The 16,435-nt window shown below is 43.3% G+C and overlaps 1 protein-coding gene across 1 annotated transcript in view; it reads right to left on the bottom strand.

Moving 5' to 3' along the window:
- The window catches only part of LOC128738364 (ras-related protein Rab6), a 49,433-nt gene that overhangs the window by 23,074 nt on the left and 9,924 nt on the right, over positions 1-16,435 (bottom strand). The window lies entirely within an intron of this gene.

Genomic DNA, 16,435 nt, shown 5'->3' on the forward strand with positions numbered 1-16,435 from the left:
TAACGCGCAATAGAGTGCTTTAAAACAATGCGGATCATTGAAATTTCGTCCAATTTTGGCGTTAAACCCCAGCTGACGGCTTGTTATTGGAATTATCATCGCACGATGCCGATCAAATGCCATTTTCGGGTCTAGTGTTACACCAAGATCGTTAACGCAATCGACCCTTTTTAATATCTGATCATCAATTCTATAATCGAATACGATCGGCGAATTAATACGATGGAATGTCATTACCTCACATTTAGCAGTGCTGATAGTGAAGTAGTTTGATTTACACCAGCTCAAAAATGTGTCCAAAAGTGTCTGAAGACGACGAAAATCCTCGATGCAACGAATCGTCAAGTAAATTTTAAGATCAGCAGCATATACCAGTCTGCACTCAGTTTCTAGAGCAGAGGCAGCGTCGTTGAAGAATATAATAAACAAAAGTGGACCCAAGTTACTGCCTTGAGGTACACCAGATTTATTTGTAAACGGCGACGATAACTTAGACTCAAGTTTCACTTGCAGGACTTTATTGCACAAATATGAGCGTAGCCAGGTGACAAACTGTTGCGAACACGTAAGACTTCGTCAAGTAGTATTCGATGATTAGATGGCCTTACGTTCCATTTCTAATAATACAATTAGAAGTGAAATTTAGAAGATTTGTAGTCACGGAGCGACTAGCAATGAAACCGTGTTGGTCCGAGGAAATGTAGTGTCTGGTACGTTGAATTAATGCGCTCACAACTCACAATTATTTCGAACAATTTCGAGGCAGCAGGCAAATTAATGAAATGAAATTAGCTGTTCGCTCATCCTCGACGTTTACGGGGTCTGCTGCGAAGTCGACGATCTCAGCCGGATTCTCTGCTGAATATTGTTTTCGCTGGTCTCTCATCCGGCATCCTTACTACGTGGCCAATCCGCTGTAGCCAGTCGTGTTTTATTTGCTTCACAATATCCGCATTTTTGTATACTTGGTAAATTACGTGGCTCATGCGTTTGCAGCACACTCCATCTTCTAATATGCCGTCAAGAATCGATGGCAAGATCTTACGCTTGAAAACACCAAGAGCCCGTCGGTCATATGTTTCAACGTCCACGCTTCGTGGCTATAGAGTACTACCGAGAGAGTTAGCGTACGCGTAGCGGTAGCTTTGGGGCCTCAGCTGGCTGCGTAATCCGCAGAAGACCCTGAGTAATTTTCGTTGAAACGGGGCCACTACTGACACCAGCAGTGTTGCCACATATTCATCTGTACTGGAAGGGGCAAAAATCTTTTTCATATGTACCTACCTTTTCTTCTAAAAATCTGTACCAAAATCTATACCATTAAAAATAATTATTGCATAGATAAATTTCGTTTGTTAGCATTAAAAAAATGCACGAGTCTCAAATCATTTATTTGTTTCATGATGTTTGCACATATCTCTGCTAAACTTAGATATAAATATGTTTTGTATTAATTTCATTCATACTAATGTTTCTCTATTGATTTCAAGAAACAGCACTGAGAAAAAGTATGAGTTTTTGACATTCAGAAAAATCGGTACCTATCTGTACTTTTTGGCAAAAATTTGTAATCTGTACCGTACAGAATCTGCACCAAAAAATTCGAAAAAATCTGTACTTTTCCAGATAAATCTGTACATGTGGCAACACTGGACACGAGGTCGTCAAATATGAAAAAATTTTATCTTGGTTGCTTGAAAATGGTTAAAAAATAAGAACTACACTTTTAATACCTCGAAACAGTGGACCCCTCCTCCCCCCCAAGTTCGCCAAGGGGCCCAAAAGTTGAAAAAAAACGTGAAATTTTTAGCAAACATTGAGGTCTACATCATGTGATTTTTTCTAAATTTGCAATGAAACCACAATTTGCAATGAATGGCACAGATAGGCCAACCTCGTGTTTTAGTCTTGACCTTGAAATGAGGTCAGGCATATAGAGTAGGGCGCGGCATAAGTGCGATGTTTGAAGTTGTCATCAATTTTCGTGAGATATAAAGAAGGACAACAACAAAATATATTTTATAGTGATGCAGTAACTCAATGTCTTCACATTCAACTATAAATCATCTAAAATAATAGAGTTATGCAAAATAAATTCTTCATTCTTCTGATCAAGTGCCGATTCACACTTTTACCCCACCAACGGGGCAAAAGTGCGAATGCCGCGGAGCAAAAGTTCGAAGCTCGAATCCATAAAATTAGCACAGCAGTAGCTAACAAAACCATATTATCTTTAATCTGCGGTATGTTTCAGTAAGGAATATTCTCAATTTGCACCTTTCCTATTTTGCGCCGGTGTATTGCAACCTCCGTCAGATCGAAACTTTTCCAATCGTTTGTTTTTTATTTCATCAGCGGAAAAACATCGTTTTCCTTCGGTCAACATCTGTAGAGCACAGCAGATCTTCTTTTTCTAGTATCTGTCATATAGTGCCTAAAGCTGTATATAATTAGCTATACATTTTTGACTCGTCTATGAAGCGCACTTTTGCCCCGTCCGTGAATCGCACTTTTACCCCGCTAGGCGCTTGACGGGGTTAGATTAAATTATGTAAAAGCGAAATATATTTTGTAAATTCTTTTCACCGTATTTACAAAACAGATATGTGAGTGATGTAAAACGCTGCTACAAATTTTCAACAAGTAATATCCTCCTGTTGATATCGTATTTGCCGTATAACGAAAAATAACATCAAAACCGCCCTAAAATAACGTTTGCACATAACTCAGCAACTATGATTCGTAAACAACCAAAGTTTACGTTAGATTCAAGCTGTCAAAGTAGTCACCAATCCATGCCAATGTAGGCAATTTACTCGGAATATGCACCGATAAATCATTTTATCGCACTTTTACCCCTCCTTACTCTACTTAATATTTTTTGAAACATAGTTCTTTTACAATTGACGAAGGGACGATAAAAGAAAGTAATGACATTTTAGAGTGCAGAAGAAGGAGCGGAAAGATGAAACGGGGGGGGCTTATTAGTAACTACGCTTAACAAGTGATCATTGTGATTGTTACCTTTTGTCCAATGCTGAAAGATGTATGGGCCGGACCAAACTATAATCTGAGATTATAACCGGATTCGAACTCACAACACCCGCCAGGGCATGTGGCTCGCTGGTACTAATGTACCTTTAAACCATAGAGGCGCTGGACAAAAGGAGACTGCACAACCACCTACCCCTTATTAGGCGCGCATATTCAAACTCCACCATCGGTGGGTTGGGTTATTTACAGACACAAATTGTGCCTCTTCCTCGATCTATTGTCAATCGAACCACCGAATTGAGAAGTTTTAATCTAACTGCTGCCTTGAGGAACTCCAAACACCGAAGAAACAGTTCAGCTTGGTCTATATTTTTGAAAATTCAAAATTAACATGGTTACAAGATAATCAAAGAGAAAAATAATTGTGCACGGAGTCATTTTAAAAATCCATTAGCGTCAACACGGGAACTGGCAACATTGCAAATGTAATCCTGAAAGTGCTGTGGTGCAAGTGATTGAAAAGTAAAAGAACAAGGAAAATCTCACGATGGAGCATCAACCCTTTATCGTCAATTGTGGTTGAAATGCATTTGGAATGCATTTGGATTCCGACAACTTATGTATAATTTGGCGAAAAAAATGAAGCTAATTTACCTCTGGGAAGGCTAAAAGTAAGCAAGTAGACAACCCAGTCGAAGTCCTAAATAACAACCAGTGCTGCATTACAGAAATACAATATAACGACAATGAAGTCTAGTTCATCTCAAAAGAGCTAAATCCACCAAACTATCTCCAGCTCCGTCCAAAAGACAAGTGTTGAGTGATAATGAAGCGACAACTGAAGACCCCCTTTCGTCTTGATAAAAATTAATAAAAAAAATTACGTTGGACCGCGACAAAATCAAAGACAAGTAAAACAGAAAAAACAACACACCCGGCGTGGTAAAAAGACACCAGCGTGCTGATCGACGGTCGGCACCGATTGTCAAGCTCCTACCACAATGCAGTCGCTAATAGTCTATCTTCTCAGTGGTAGAAGCAGAAAGAGCAATCAAATAAAAATAATTACCGTCGGCAGGTGCAGCGTATGGTGTGTGTGTGTATGAATGGTTAGAGTGGAATGATCGAAACTAGATGTGAAATTATAATTTATATAGGCTGTCGAGTACTGATAGTTTAATTGTTAAAACACTTGAGCGCAAACCGAGAGAGTGTGGGTTAGAGTCCCACTCAGTAATTGAACTACGCAATATATTTGTGGTCCCACATCGAAGTTTCGCAATATCATTCAAGTCTGCCATTCTTCCTCACCAAATGCTCCTCCACCTTTAATAAAAACGACCTACAAAATATGTAAAAAGTTCCAAGAATTTTATGAAATTTAGTGCTCGTGCATAGTCAGTAGATTTCTAAACGAAAACAATATTTAAAACATATTCGCTCCGACATTTCAAGAAAATTAGCATTTTCTTCTTCTTCAGCAGCATAGAGCCGGGGTGGCTCGTGCTGTTTCCAGCACTCGTCTCTATTCAACTCGGTCTTGGGCCACTCGTCGCCAATTTCCTAGTCGTCTTAGAAGTCGCAAATCGCTTTCGACCTGGTCGAGCCATCGTGCCCGTTGGGCCCCCCTGTTCCTGGTGCCGGTGGGGTTGTTGAAGAGGACTATTTTCGTCGCACAGCCGTCCGGCATCCTTACGACGTGTCCGGCCCACCATAGCCTGCTAACTTTCGCTAGATGTACGATGGGAGTCTCCCCAAGCAGTGCCTGTAGCTCGTGATTCATACGCCTCCGCCTTTCTCCGCTTTCAGTTTGTACTCCGCCAAATATCGTCCGCAGCACTTTCCGCTCAAACACGGCAAGGGCGCGTATGTCCTCCGTAAGCAGCGTCACGGCTTCAAGTCCATAACTACCGGTCTAATAATGGTTTTGTACATTGTTAGCTTCGTGCGGCAGCGTATGCTTCCTGAACGTAGCGTTTTACGAAGGGCAAGGTAGGCTCGATTTCCCGCTTGGATGCGCCGCTGGATCTCCTTACTAGTGCTGTTGTCCGCGGTCACCAGCGATACCAAATACACGAACTCCTCTACCACTTCTAGTTCGTCGCCGTCAACGGTTACCGTCCGTGGCAGGCGCGCTTTGTTTCCTTTGAGCCTCTTCCTTTCATGTATTTGGTCTTCGACGCATTTATTTTTAGCCCAATTCTCCTAGACTCCGCTTTCAGTCTGGCGTAGATTGCCTCCGCCGTCGCAAAGTTCCTGGAAATGATATCGAAGTCATCTGCAAAGCCTAGAAGTTGGCTACTCTTGGTAAAAATCATACCTCTCGTTTCGATGCCCGCTCGTCGGATCACCCCCTCAAGAGCGATGTTAAACAGCATGCAGGATAGACCGTCACCTTGTCTCAACTCTCGCCGCGTCTCGAAGGGACTCGAGAGTGTCCCAGAGATGCATATGAAACACATCACTCGATCCAATGTAGCTCTGATCAATCGCGTCAGTTTGTCCGGAAAACCGTACTCGTGCATTATTTGCCATAGCTTGTCTCGATCGACTGTATCGTATGCTGCTTTGAAATCAATAAAGATGTGATGCGTGCAAGATTTCTGCAAGATCTGTCGGATAGTAAAAATTTGGTCTGTAGTTGCGCGAGCCCCCATGAAACCCGCCTGATAATTCCCTACGAAACCTTGTGCTATCGGTAACAGCCGGCGTAACAGGATCTGGGAGAGTACCTTGAAGGCGGCGTTTACCAGCGTAATACCACGATAGTTGCAGCAGTCTAGCCGATCACCCTTTTTGTAGATGGGACAAACCACTCCTTCCATCCATTCCTCCGGTAGCTTTTCCTCCTCCCAAATCCTCGAAATAACCCAGTTTGCGAGAATTGCGAGAATGGGAAATTTTGCATGGCAGTAGGAAATTCCCAAACTTGATCTGGATGACCCTGTGATCCCGTGTTGCTACACACTTTATCTGCTAGAACAGTAGTATAGAACAGTATATAATATTAATAAGTTAACAACTTTATTTGATCATTGAAAATATGGTTTCATTGAATTAAAGTACAATATCAAAGAATAGTCCGCCAATCTATTTGGTATATTTCTTTGTCAAAGCTTTGTATCTTTAATATGAATTTCAGTTTATATATCAATCGCGAACGATGTTCCTTGCTGGGTGAGAGCAGCTTGGGCGTATCATCTGAATGGCACTTGTCGGTAGGACGATGAAGGGATTTTCGTCAACTGAGACTAAACTAACACGAAGCACCCCCTGCCAACAACCGTTCGGTAAACAATTTCGAATTCGTAAAAATCAATAGAACATGTGAAAATTTATGGCAATTTTTGTTTTATGAGTCCTCCTCGAACAGGGTTACGGGGCGCGCATTGCATGCAGACAAACGGTGGCCGGCGTGCGGGCTGGGTGCTGGTGTGCTGTAACAAGTACGAAGAAACAAAGTCGTAAAGAGACTGCCGGCTGCGTCATCTACCCGCGATTAACATTCAACTGAAATGCAAACGGTAAAACACGGTCTCGACGTTTAATTAGAAACCCATTAATATTTAATACAATTCATTAAAACCTTGCTCGTTATGCACAGGGAGAAATATAAATTCTCCTTGGGTTTCATTTCATTTCACTCACCCGAACACAATCCTAGCAGTGATTAAATAATTCTACAAGTTGGCTAAATGGAAAAGCTCTCGAGTTAGTCTAGTCAGTTGCTTTTGATTTTCGCGTTATAATTCACTGACATTACGAATCCATTCGCGTACGGCCGCCACTCGAGAATAAACCCCGGGATAACCGGGCGAAGCACAGGTCTCTCCGCCTCCCCAGGAAACGAGACCAATTAACTTTCGGTCGTCCACTAGCGGTCCACCTGAGTCACCGTAGCACGAATCCTTTCCTCCTTCCTGATAACCGGCGCAAATCATCTGCCTGGTAATGACTGCATGGTGTCGGTATGATTCTTGACAGACATCGTGATTCACAACCGGAACATTGACGGCACGTAGTTTTTGAGCGCGAAACCCAGTGCTTCCCCAGCCGGACACTTGGAGACACCGCCCATCTGCAATAGTTTCGTTCTGTTCCGGAAGTTCGGCAGCGTAAAATATTTTCCCGTCCAGTGGAAGTTCCGTTGCGAGTTCCAGCAGTGAAAAGTCGTAATTGAACTTAAACCCATCGTACAGTGGGTGTTGAATTGATCGCTTTATCCGAACCAATAATCCACCTTTCTCGCAGTAGGTGGAATTGAAGCGAACTCTGGCATATAACGGATTTTGTTCACTGTACATGCAATGTCCGGCGGTTAGAACCCAGCTCTTGCCAATGACGACGCCACCGCAGAAATGCCCGAAATTTTCATAATTAAGCGACACTTGAAAGGGAACGTCGGTGATGTTGATTTCGTAACCGCCAACTATCCGTTCGCAAATGCTTTGATCTGTACTCACAATCTTCAGGAAGTTTATCAGCAGTGAGATTATATAGATAAACTGGACCATGGTGTGGTGCATGATTCCTGGCTGTACTGCAACCAGGGGTGCCTTTGCAGCGTTATTTATAGTGCTGGACAAGTAAACCATTCGATAAAAAGATGTCACCTTATATTTATAGCCTTTGTAAAAAAACACATTTCAGACGTAACGTTTGTAGCAAACTAGGAAGGAATGCACATGCCGACTAGTAAAATCGAAAAATGTCAATGTTAATGGATTTATATAGATGTGGAATTTCATTCATTATCTAGTGCTTAACATGCATATTCGAGCGGATCGTATTTGAGTTAAAAAACTTTAATAAATTCACGTTACTAGCATACACTTTCGCTTGGACGCTTTCACTGACCAGTAATAAATTAACTCATATAGAATGATGATGATAATCCATGAGAGTGCCGATATATAAATGCGATTAAAAATTGAACTTGCGCTAAATCAATTGATCACTTGTAAACTAATAATCTCTATAGTTAAATGTGATGTAAATAATGTAAACACCCATAAAAACAGACTATAAAATATCATGCATCATTTACCGTGGATTATTTTCTCAGTATACTTCAACCACCACTCTACTAAATTACACCCTCCAGCAGAGAGGGAGCTATGGAAAATAACGTACTCCCACAGTTAGTTCTTTCCTATATAGGAATCACCCCAAATGAAATATTCAGACAACCCAATCCCCTGGATCCTGTTTTGCTAGTTAGGAAAACTAGAGACGAAAACAGATAGCTTTATACCCACTACAGGTACAGCACAGTTCGTCCTGTCTAGTGCCACGTCTGCATGGTTCGGAAAAGTTTCCGCCTCTGCCTCCGACTCTGGCCGACCGACCGCGACACGGCAGGCGCTGCTGGTTTGTTCGCCGAAAAAAATAAAAATAAAATAAAGGTGCAGAATCAAAAATACAACTGGGTCACTGACAGGCTGCTCCGCATTCATTATGTATCAGAAGGCAGGCACAGAACAGACTCCATGAATAGAATAAAGAATTTTCCTATCCTCCCGAATGCAAGGCCGAGGTGAGTCATGCTGGTGGGAAATGTGAAAAAAAAATGCCTAGCTTGCCTTGCCTAGCCTTGCCGAGTGCATTGATTACGCTTGGCTTATTCACTTTCATTATTGAAAATGTAATTGAATTTAGTCTGGTGGTAGACTGTGGACTGTGGGTCACATTATTTTGATGAAACTTGAATAGTTTAATCAGACTATTCCATATCCGTTTTGCATGTCCCACTAGGATGTCTATAAATTTCTAGTGAAATCGGTATGCTCGTGAACAACGTCCAGCGTACTTTTTATGACAAACAATTTTGTTGAATTTTTTAAAAAGGTATTTTTTCCAATAGATGGAGGGAACGGTAGAAGAAAATACTGAAATCAAAGGTATAGTATAGTATAGTATCCAACAGAGTGGGATAAGGCGTGGAGGGAAAAGAAGGGAAATTAAGTAAGAGTCATTGGAGCAACGCTTATTAAGTTTGTATAACGTTTCTCTTTAGCCAAGCTTGGGAACAGCGGATTAGAACCACAACTTTTTTTCCTGGCCCCGTGACTGGCAGATATTGATGAACTTTTAAAGCACAGGGCGCTGCGTAAACGTGACCCGACATAGTTAATTTGACTGTCATTGACCTAGTTATTAATTTTTTTGGTTTTTTTGGACGTTTATTTCACGTCATATGCTGACAGGGATGGGGGATGCATGCAAATGTAGAGCATTGCACGATGTAGCTCTTAGTCTTGAACGTCTGTTCCCATTTCAGGGACGGCTCTTGACGGTGATCTGATTCGTTTTCTTAAGCTAGCCATAATGAGTGTCTGCACTCAATGTAAGGAGCGGCTGATGACTGCGTGTGACCCAGAGCGGACGGCTGAATTGAGAAATGTGTTATCACGAACGTTAAAGCCAAGATGGTATCTCAATCATGAGATTCGTTAGCGTGATCCTAATAAGGTGACGACTACGAACAATCTAGACTCGACTCCGAACATTCGGCATGGTCTCAAGTAACGAAACAAGGCTACAGAATGTAAACTCGGTACCTGCAACAGCTGATCGCCGGATTTCAAGGGTGATGATAGACATCAACTCAATTAGCTAGAACCGCAGAAATTTGGCATCGGGGCACTGCAGAAGATCTATCGGGAAGGCGAGATGTGAAATATCCATGGTGGTATGGCCCAGCGACAAAGCCTCCAAGGGGTGGGAATGTAGTGTTAGGCAGAATGAAAGATCTCGTGAGAGTCTGAATGGAGGTTCTTCAATTATAGCGTCAATCAACGTGCACTGACTGCAGGAAGGTAGACCCGATGATCGCTCGTCAGGGGCTTTAAGATCATCATTGGTGATATTATGAACGCTCAGGTCGGTAGAAAAGCGATGTATAGATCAGCCCCACAGCCTGCAAAATGACACGAGTGATAACGATCCTTCCTTCTTTCTTTTTCTAGAAACCTAGAACCGGGGTACAACGGTACTGTATCATAATTTCTTTCCACTGTACTTGAATACCTGGCTACTATTCACCAATTCGTTGAACGTCTCGACACACGCAAATCGGTTTCAACGTGGTCGAAGCAACTAGCACGTTGGGCCCCTCTATTCCTGGTCTGGGTGTGGTACTGGAACAGAAAAAAATTCGCTGCACAGTCGTCCGGCGTCCTTGCAACGTGGCCGGTCCACCGTATCTTCCGTTTGCACTCCGCCAAAAAATCACAACTCACAACATCTTTCGTTTAAATACTTAACGTATTTCTTTCGTAAGCAAAATTCCAATCTCGAGTCCGTAAAAAACTATCAAACTGAGAAACGCGTTATACATCGTTAGCTTCGTACGGCGACGTACGCCCCTTTCACGAAACGTCTTGTGAAGGAAAAAGTAGGCCCTACTTGAAGCTTGAATGAGTCGTTGAAACTCCTTACTCGTATTACTGTCGGCAATCACCAGAGATCCCAAATATATGAAGTCAACAGCTGCTTTAAGTTCATTGCCGTGCATGGTCACTGTCTCTCTTGATCCTCTTTCTACCATATATGCGGTTTAAGACGCATTCACAAACATTGAACAAAGAAACAACTCCTTGCATTCCGCCGTTCTTCGCAAACGGGGTAGGCGTAGCTATACACATCCAACCTTTCCCTATGTATTCAAACTTTTCCAAATTCATAGGTTTCAAGCATACACGAGCTGATGTTCTCTGCTACAACGACAGTTTTAGACGACAAAACTGACCATACGTGTGAACAGAACATTTTTGGAGTCTAATTACAGTCCGCAAACTATTTGAAAGCAGCCACACAAGTATATAGAATAAAGTTCAGTACAGTTTTAACCAGAAGCCCATCAGTACTTTCCTGATCCGAAACCCGGCAATAGTGGCTGGCAAACGGCTATAACAGTGCAACCCGACCACTTTCAGTTATAGCAACTCTTATCCCTACCTCCTCGTGGTGCCAGGCGGTAATACAACCAAGTCACGGGAAAAACCAGAAACTCCCCTCTGGTTGGACCCGTGGTTGTAAACAATGGCAAACGGTGCATGGGTCTCCGTTCTGTAAGACCTGGCAGGCCTTCAAGTACGTTCCAAATTAATCGACCGGCGACCACCGGCGACTACTTCAAATGGGTTTGGATAGCAGCTTGAAGGGGGCCCTTTAGAATCAAAATGAGTCTTCTAAACAAATTTACAGCAAGTGCAGATAAGGTGGAAAATCCGTTCGCGGGAGAAGGCATCCAGCGTTCTCCACCAAGGGTGGAGAAGGATGCAACTAGAAGCGCTAGTGTGCTAGTGTGCCATGAACGGCCCAGTGCTTATCAGGGCGATGGAAAAAATAGGGACGTACCACTGAAGTGGTTGCAGCGTCACAGCAGCTCGATATAATCATCGAACTCACGTCTGGGCTCGGCAATTTCTCCAAGAACCTGAAGCAGAGCTTGCTCATGCTTCGGAGAACCTTGTGTGCAGCGACCAAAACGCACAACGACCTCGTGGCCTGATCGGCAAAAGCCCTCAGGCTAGCGGGTTGGTGGAGCCAACCGATCAACCAGCGGGAAGCTCCAAAATGAGTGGCCCGTGGATCGAGGTTAAGGTCAAGAAGAAAAAAAAAGAGAAAACTGTACCTAAACCGACAAGGAAGCGAGCGAAGTAGGGCGACGCTCTCATCCTAAAAATGGACGGGTCGAAATACTCGGAGGTTTTGAAGGTCATGAGAGGAGATCTCAGGGATCTGGGCGTTAATGTGCGGAGCATCCGACGCTCACGCACGGCCGATATGATCCTTGAGTTAAAGAGCGACGCCATACAAGTCGATAGCGGAAGGAGTGATTGGGGAGGGAGTGCAGGCACGTGCTCTCACACCAGAAATGACTCTCCAGCTTAAAAACTTGGATGAGATCACAGAAGTGGCGGAGCTCGTACAGGCTCTCAAAGAGCAAAGTGAAGTGGTGGTGGCAACCGAGGCGGACCGTCTGCGCAAGGGTCCGGCCGGGACCATCATACGATTTCCGCTGGTGGACGGAAACGAAGCTTTGAAAGCTGCTAGGCTAAAAGTGGGATGGTCGGTATGCCCACTTAACGTGCTCAAGCTTCGGAGTCGGAGGCTTGCTTCCGGTGCTTCGAGCATGGGTATAAGGTCTGGAACTGCAAGAGATCAGATAGGAGTCAATTGTACAGGAGAAGTGGCAGTGCTGGCCATAAAGCAAGGGACTGCGCGGAAGCTCCCATGTGCTTGATCTGTACCGGTAAACGGGCGCAAAGCACGTAACGGGAGATTCAAGGTGCCCGGCCGGTGTGCCGGCGACCAAGCCACGTTCATAGTGCAAGTGACATAACCTGAATCATTGCAGCACGGCTCAGCAGCTGTTACACCAAGCAGTTTCTGAATCGGCAACGGACATTGCCATCATCTCGGATCCATATCGCGTCCCTGTCGGAGACGGCAACTGAGTGTCGGATAGGTCCGGGACGGCGGCTATCTGGGCGCCAAGCAGGTTCCCGGTTCAAGAGATTGTGTCAGACGAGGGATTTACGGTTTCCAAAATGGGTGAAGTGTTCTACTGCAGCTGTTACGTTCCGACGAGTTGGTCTATCGAACAGTTTACGCGGATGGTAGACCGAGTATCAGTGCAGACAGGTCTAAGGCCGGTGGTCGGCCGGTAGAGTGGGGAAGTCGTTGCACTAACCATAGGGGTCGGATTCTACTTGAGGCTCTGGCAAAGCTCGACGTAGATTTGGCCAACGTCGGCACCATAAGTACCTTCAGTAGGAATGGTGCGGAGTCTATCATCGACGTGACATTCGACAGTCCTGGTCTGATAGGAGACTGGAGGGTAGACAATGGCTACACTCACGGTGACCATCGGGCGGTCCGCAATAATGTCGGTCAGATAACGAGGCTGCAGGCTGCGGGTAGAGTTAACACTCCAACCACCCGTGGATGGAAGACATCATACTTCGATCCCGAAGTATTTGTGGAAGAGAGTGCGATGATCGCGGTATGCCCGATCCGAACGCTGATCATTTCGTTGAGGTACTATCGTGGGCGTGTGAAGCCACCATGTCTAGGAAAAGCCGACCTGGATATGGGAGGTCACCGGTTTACTGGTGGACAGATGAAATTGCGGAACTCCGCGGAGGGTGCTTTCGGACGAAGGCAAGGCTGAATGTCGAGTGGAGTAGCATTTGTTGCTGCACGTGCAGCACTTAAAAGTGGGATAAAAGCTAGTAAACGAGCCTGCTTTGAAAGGTTATGTGCTAGTGCCAATGCAAACCTGTGGGGTGAAGCCTATAGGGTCGAAATGGCAAAGACCAAGGGCGTGATGACGCCCGCAGAGCGATCGCCAGAGATGCTGGAACGGATCATCGAGGGCCTCTTTCCGTGCCACGTGCCAAGGCCATGGCCCCAGGCCGCTGAGACGTCCCACAGCACGGCCGACGTTCCAGTGTTTCAGACCATAGCGTAAGATGGTCGGCCGCCCTACTGAATGTCTAAAGTAACGTGGGCGACGGCGGTTTAGAGGTCGAGAAGGAAGCGACGGTTACGAACGAGGAACTCATTGAGATTGCCAAGATCCTAAAGATATGCAAGGCACCGGGACTAGACGGAATCCAGAATTTGGCCATTTGACCGGCTATTTTAGAGGCTCTCGAATTATTCGGGGCAGTAATGAGGAGATGCCTGGAAGATGGCTACTTCCCGGACAGATGAATCGAAAAATCGTTTATGGAGAAGTCAAACTTAATAAGCACATTGCTACAGCTACAGTTACACACCCTGCTTGAATCTTTAATTGGCATTTATAGTTTAGTTAGAAACACTTATTAACTTGTTGGCATGGGGGAGATTTGTATCTTTTTCGACGCAAAAATGTAAGAAATCACAGTAGACAACTGATGATTTTTTTGGAAAGGAAGGTACCAAAATTATATTGGGTTGTACTATGGCAGGTGCGACCCTCGCCCTTTCGGTTGGTACCCGAATGTTTTACACACTAAAATACTGCCACCCTTTATATTAGGTAGTGTAATGCCTCGTTGTATTTTATTTTCCCAATTCTAGCTTTTCGTGTTTGCACCAGGCAGTCCTATGCGAAATTATCATTTTTTGTGTTTTGCTTGTGAAAATAGACGTCAGTGCGATAGAAACGAGCAGTGCGTTGTCGATAGGCGCTTCGGCAAATGTCGTGAAATTTTTCAGTTCATCCAATCAATCATTCTTCGCATCAGAAACTTCTTCCCTTTCCAAAATAGTTTACGTCATGATCGCGCATAGAATCTTATACGAGTAAATAAACAAGAAAAAAAAATTGATAAATTATCATCGCGGGCTGAAAGACTGTTCGTACAACTCATTATTCCGTATTTCAAACAGACAGATGGCTGCCCGAGTGTATAATCAGATCATAGTTCTTCTAACATACGCCCGAAAAAAATTTATATTAAATTTTGTAGTAGAAACAATGCATCTACAACAGTTTTTATTGTGAACATTGCAACTTATGGTAAACTTATTGTAAAAGTGCCTCAAATTCAAATTTTGTTTATATTTTTGTTTCTTATTTTATGCTATAGAATTGGCCATATTTCATTATAAAATCACTGCCCTTTTTAATTATATTTTATTTTTACGTCTAAAAAAATTACAATAAAAGGACGATAACTTTTACTATAACGAAAATTTTTGTTCGTGAAAAACTAGATTTTTTTATTGTTAAGATACTTAACTACCCGTCATTTTTATGGTAGAATCTCTGAAAACCATGAACGTTATGGTGGACAGCAATAAGTTTCATGGAGAAATTTTATTGTTTTTACTGTATTTTGTATCCTACTGTTACCATAATTTTTATCTTCGTGTTATGGTTATTTTTTTCCGGGCGGTTACGTCACTGCTTTATGTTTTAAAACTAATGATAAATTCTTCAAAGAGTGTTATGCCACGGCCATCCTGGCCCATTGGTATTGCATAAGCGCAAGCATATGTATCGACGGTTCTGGTCAACTTCTATGGTCGTAAAATAAAAACATGTGGTAATATACTAGCGATGGAGTGTACCTGTCCGGTTCCTGTGTGGTATTATATTGATTAGTCATCAATATAATAGACCCCCAGTGATCAATGCAAAAAAAGTAAATAATAATGAATAGTATATAAAGTCCCATCGAGTCAGACGTCGTCTGCGAGACTGATCTCATAAATCGGTGTTGTGCGAGAAGTGATGAACGTTGGACGTGAAATCGTATGCAGAATCGATTGCTGATTGAAGTGCAATGAAGCTATCATGCAGATGTTGTTAAATATTTATATGCTTTTGGAACCGTCATAATAAGCAGTTTTCAGACTGGTTCGAAACGATACATTTTATTAATTATTATGTGAGCGGATCAACCACAAACATATCACAAGCAGGAGCTAGCCATGTGATGGCATTTTATTTCGCATCACTGAATTCTTGATGGAATGTTAGCATTCCCAACCTGTGTTTGCATTTTTTTTTTGCAAACTATGTGGTATGCTTCTATAGAACATTATTGATATAGCATTCTGAGCTAAGCAATATTTTACCAGCACATTGCGAAAGCAATCATTGTCATTACCAATAACGACTGCATTTCACTGAACCTAATCCACACTTTTAGTAGACATATTGATTTACATGAAACAAATCCCATCGTATTCAAAATTCATTGCACCTACCGACGCAATGAATAATGAATCGAAACAGTCGAGTCGTCCGTCAGAAGTACAGCACGACGGGTCGGCCACATTCACTATGATGAATCCTGTACCTGATTGTTCGGAGGAAATATTACACCTGGGGCTTCAGAACTTGTCATCCTTTCATCCACCACGCGCTCGTTATGACAGTGTCTTAGTAACACTTTGCAATGGCCCAACACAACCGCTCGACTCAGCCCAGGAGGCTGGTTCGTCCTAGAGCGGTCGTTAATTTAAATATGATTACAATTCAAGCCGACACTGATGCTGTTATTGTGATTGAGAGATCAACGGTCTACCGAATCTAAATTATAAACAATTTTCCGTTCGTTCGTTTGGGTATCCTGTCACAGTGGGCCGCTGCTATGCTGGCGGAGCGCACTATCAAAAAGGAAATTCAATTCCAAAGTGAGGCATATCCGATCCGAGGAACGAGTCATAAAAACGTATATACTCAACCGAAATAACAAGCCAGAACCGGTTCCCGTTTTGTGAAGGAGCTAACTCATCCTGCCTGACCTAGCTAGCCGCTAGTCAGCAAGCAGACATAGTACTGCTTAAAGGGAACGTATCACTACTCTGCAGAGGATAGCTTTGAGTCCCGTTTGGCAACGAGTAGCACATCTCGTAGCGAATAGCAGCACTAGGCAATAGGTTTATGGTCGGGACATAAAATAAATTCAATATTTTACTACATTCTTGATGT

Source organism: Sabethes cyaneus, chromosome 2, assembly GCF_943734655.1.
Source record: "Sabethes cyaneus chromosome 2, idSabCyanKW18_F2, whole genome shotgun sequence".
NCBI lineage: Eukaryota > Metazoa > Arthropoda > Insecta > Diptera > Culicidae > Sabethes > Sabethes cyaneus.